This window comes from Eptatretus burgeri, chromosome 2, assembly GCF_056783735.1.
Source record: "Eptatretus burgeri isolate ZD-2024b chromosome 2, Ebu_testis_v1, whole genome shotgun sequence".
NCBI classification, from domain to species: Eukaryota; Metazoa; Chordata; class Myxini; order Myxiniformes; family Myxinidae; genus Eptatretus; species Eptatretus burgeri.
Genome location: NC_140962.1, coordinates 98,665,801 through 98,671,370, shown reverse-complemented (window position 1 = coordinate 98,671,370; position 5,570 = coordinate 98,665,801).

The window sequence follows — 5,570 nt, the reverse complement described above, 5'->3', positions numbered from 1 at the left end:
TAAATGAATAAATGAATTTTTGTAAATTTCATTGAAATCCTGACTTCTAGGCAATGGAAATATTTCTGTTACTGAAAATCCTGACGTGATACAGCAAAACGGTTATGATTTTTGAAATCAGCGTACCCAAATTAGTCTAAATCACTTTACACATCTCCGGTAAAAAAATTTTGTTGTTCAGTGTTATCCGTATCCTTCACCAGAAAAAAAGGAAACCTTACATTCCATGCTTACTGCATGCCCTTCATGATGGAGTTGACGACCGCAGTCTTCAATTTTGCGAAGAGTTCTTAGCGAAACTTCACGAAGAGGACACAATGCTAGACAACATCTGGTGGTCAGATGAGGCATGTTTTAAGCTTAATGGCACAATTAACAGACAAAATTGTGTCTACTGGGCTGCGAATAACCCAAGAGTGACAGTTGAGAAGGAAGTAAATTTACCTGGAGTGACAGTTTGGGCAGCCATATCTCCATTAGGCATTATTGGACCCTTTTTCTTTGAGGGATCTGTCACTGCAGAAATTTACCTGGATATGCTGCAAACCTTCTTTTGGCCCAGGGTACAAGATCAGGACTGTTATTTCCAGCATGATGGAGCTCCACCTCATTATGGACGTTATGTTTGTCAGTGGCTTGATGAAACTTTCCCAGAAAGTGGATCGGCCGCCGCGGTCCGATCGAGTGGCCGGCACGCTCCCCAGATCTTACACCTCCAGATTTCTTTCTTTGGGGGCTCATGAAAGACCTTGTTTGTCGTGAAAAGCCTCGTACCATTCAGGAATTGAAGGCTCAAATCACTGCAAAGTTTGAGGAAATTGATATCGAACTCTGCAGACGTGTGTGCCGCTCTGTGCCTGCTCGGCTGCAATTGTGCATCGATCACAAGGGAGGGCACATTGAAAATTGCATGTAAAACGGCTTGGTACAGTTCCGTAATAATTTTTTCTTGAATAAATGGTTAGATAAACACGTCATTCATTTATTTCTACCTTCTTGTTCACTGTAATACAAATGGCAAACAAACAATCAACTGACAGAAATTGGGCACTACTTCTGACTCACCCTGTATATATCCAGTAAACCCTAAATATCGTGGGTTGTAATATCATGGGTTTTGACCAATCCCAGGCAACCCATTGTGTTCAAGTTTAGTTATCACGGTATTTCATTTCGGCTAATCACAGTTTTTGAGCGAAGACGAGTCATTATTTGCGTCTTCGTGTACAATTACCTCCCATTATGAGCCTTTTCTTGTTTCTCGTGCACCACTAATTGTAGTAATCATATCGGTATATGGAATGAAACTAAGTTTAATTATGAATCAGCACTGATTAGGAAATGACATGCAGAGATACTGCAATATTAGATCTTCAAGATCTAGGAGACATACAACAGTTAATAATGGTGCCCAAACATAAAACGATGGACAATATTTATTGTGCCAAATGGCTGAGAAAGGTTCTGACATTGCGCAAAAAAAATTCAAGTTGTTGGGTAGGTTGGCAAGAGGTGAAAGTGCAGCATCTGTGGGCAGCCATTACTGGATCAATGAATCGACTGCATGGCAAAGGTGAGTCAAACTTCTGTGCTGCAATTATTCCTGCCAGCAAAGCTCAACAAGGGAAAAAAGACATTAAATGTCATAGCCCCCGTTATTCTAGTAATTTTGCTGTACAGAGTGAATAGCTAGCCCATATTTATTTACAATTAAAATGGCCACCAGTCTTGTATAGATGTATACATATATATATATATATATATATATATATATATATATATATATATATATACATATATATATATATATACATATATACATATATATATATATATATACATATATATATATATATATATATATACATATATATATATATATACATATATATATATATACATATATACATATATATATATACATACATATATATATACATATATATATATATATATATATATACATATATATATACATATATATATATATATATATATATATACATATATATATATATACATATATATATATATATATATATATATATATATATATATATATACATATATATATATATATATATATATATATATATATATATATATATATATATATATATATATATATATATATATATATATATATATACATATATATATACATATATATATACATATATATATATATATATATATATACATATATATATATATATATATATATATATATATATATATATATATATATATATATATACATATATATATATATATATATATATATATATATATATATATATATATATATATATATATATATATATATATATATACATATATATATATATATATATATATATATATATATATATATATACATATATATATATATACATATATATATATATATATACATATATATATATATACATATATATATATATACATATATATATACATATATATATATATACATACATATATACATACATGTATACATATACATATATACCTTCCAGATGACCCGTGAACCCATTGGGTTCCTGTTGTGACAGCGGTTGATGAAAAAAATCATTTCAAGAAAAAAGAAACATAGCTCCAAGGAACTATACCGCTGAGGTTGTTTGCATTGAACAAATACTCCTGAAGAGTACTTCACTGAATCGGGAATTGATATTTTCATAATTTTTTTTCTTTTCCCAATTTTAACGAAACTTGATACTGTACACTGCACGCGAATGGTGAGTAATGTGGCCCTAAAAAATTTGTGCTATCGTGTACCATTTTGGCTGTATTTCGGGAACATACATAGGTATATATATAAATATATATATATATATATATATATATATATATATATATATACACATATATATTAATATATATGCATATATATATATATATATATATATATATATGTATATATACATATATACATATTTTTTATATATTCTTTTATATATATATATATATATATATATATATATATATATATATATATATACATTATATATACATTATATATATATATATATATATATACATTATATATACATTATATATATATATATATATATACATATACATATATATTTGACAGAGAATTTAGTAAATTTACTGGTACACCATGGCCTATTTTTTAGAATGATACAATGGTCGTTTTAATGACCATGACCTAAATGCAGATCGGACAGCTTGGTTTAATCCCATACCTCAGGACTGCCTGCTCTGAAATTGAGCTCCCTCCCATTAGCTTTGCATAAAAACGAGTTTCGTTAGTTCTGATCCGGTCACATGTTGTGTTACACAAATGAGGTACTGTACTTTGATTGTACATTCCCTTCATGTTCTCACATCACACAGCTGAGCCAGGCATCATTTGAAGCTGCTTTTGACTTGATAGTGAGGCCTTAAAACATAAACAGTGGCTTGTTGAATAAATATACATATTGGTCTTGGGGCCAAGGTGCATGTATTTCTTACATGGATGCTACGCATTATGGTTTTAGAACCAAGTTGCACAAGATGGCAGGATAGCCTTGTGGTACAGCTGGTGGACAAAAAATGGAAACATCAATGGAAAGTCTCTTAATCGGGTGTTGGGCCACCACGTACGGCCTGTATGCACCGTGGCATTGAGCCGACCAGAGTCTGAAGCTCTGCAGGAGTGATGCGGCACAATTCTTCCACAAGAAAATCAATCAACTCACACTTGTTTGATGCAGGTGGAAAACGCCGTCTCAGGCATCATTCCAGAATGTCCAATAAATGTTTGAATGTGTTCTGATATGGTGACCGAGAAGGCCATCACATATGGATAACAGCAATCTCATGTTCATCAAACCATTGAGCGACTACACTTTCTCTGTGGATCGGGGAATTGTCATCCTGGAAGATACGCCTCCCGGAAGGAAAGAAATGCCACAACATGGTGTGAAGATGATCACTCAGTACCATTAAATAGCAATCAGCATTGAGCTTGCCTTCTAAGAGAAAGACTGCAACCAAACCATGCCAGGAAAATGCAACCCACAACATTACAGAACCACCAGAACCCTTCACTGGTGCAATCCAGCACTCAGTGTTGAAGAGTTGTTTTGGTTGGCGCCACACATGCACTCATCCATTTGTCGAGAACATGGTGAAGAACGATTCATGTGACCATATTACATTTCTCCACTGCTTGGTATTCCATTGCCTGTGCTCTTTGCACCACTGGACTCATAATCGTGCATTGCCATGTGTGATGAGCGGTTTGTGCACTGGAACCCAACTATGGCATCCTGCTCTGTGGAGTTCTCGGCAGACCATTTTTGATGAAACTGGCTGTTCATGCCCCAGGATGAAACTTACAGTCAATTGATTTGCACTTGCTCGCCTGCTTTGCCTTGCACTTCAAATTAATGCACAGATATCACGATCCTGGAGTATGCGATTCCGCCCACTGTTGTCCTTTGCTGACGATGTCTTTCTCTCAGTTCCATGCCGACATCACCTTAGACATGGTTGCTCATGAAACATCAACGAGTTGAGCTGTCTTTGTCACTGCCAAACGTGCCCCAACAGTCATCCCTCTTTTAAAGTCACTGATGTCTCCTCTTGTAACCATGCTCGCCATAATTATAGGCAACCAGACCTGTGCAGCTTTTTATACATGACCCTAAGCATACTAGGATGTTATTTGCTTCATTAACACATGGGCCACACCTGTGTATGCCTGGTGTTGGCTTAATGGTTAGGGGCGTGGGCTTTGGATCCTAGAATCCTGAGTTCAAATCCTGCTCAGCTGTTGAATTAATACCAGGTGGGGTTAACTCAGCCTGCCATCTTCCGATGGCTGGTACATCTGGTATATGGTATATGGCTGGTATATGGGTGAGCATGCAGGTGAGCTGTCTAGCCTGAATTCAAAACTCGGGCCAGCTATAAACTGTCATTCTGGTGTGTTGCAGGCATGATGATCGAGGCTTCAACATGTATATCGTCCCTTGGATGGACTTCAAACTCGGCATCCCATCTACCGGCATTCATTGGTGGGCATATGGTGTAGTTCCTGGAGAGTTGGCAAGCCATCACCGGGTGCCTGGCCAAATGCCAAATTCCTGCTCTAACCGACAGTGGGCACTGCATCAGTGGCACCATTGAGCCCATGCAATGACTGATGCGACCTGCAGCCACATACTGCATACGAGAACGACGATAATGATGAATAGGTTTCACGAGTATTGCTTTGACAGATATTAAACAGCACTTGCAAAGCGATGTCCTTTGTTTTTCTGAATAAAGTAGGTGTGTTTAGCTGTCACAATATTTTGAGTACTTGCACTTTTTTATGGACAAAGAAAGTGTGCAAGCCAGCCCATTTCAAGCCTCCCTATTGGATTTGTGTTTCTGCCTTTAGATTTCATCAACAGGAGAGACCTCTCTCCTATGTCAGTACTCCTCAGCAGAGAGTGCTGCTGAAACAGTCTCATGGCAATGACTTTACAAGGTGGTTTGGCATTCTCTTCTCAGCAATCACTCAGGACAGGAATCGGCTATTTGTTCAGAGTGCCGGTTGATAACTCGCC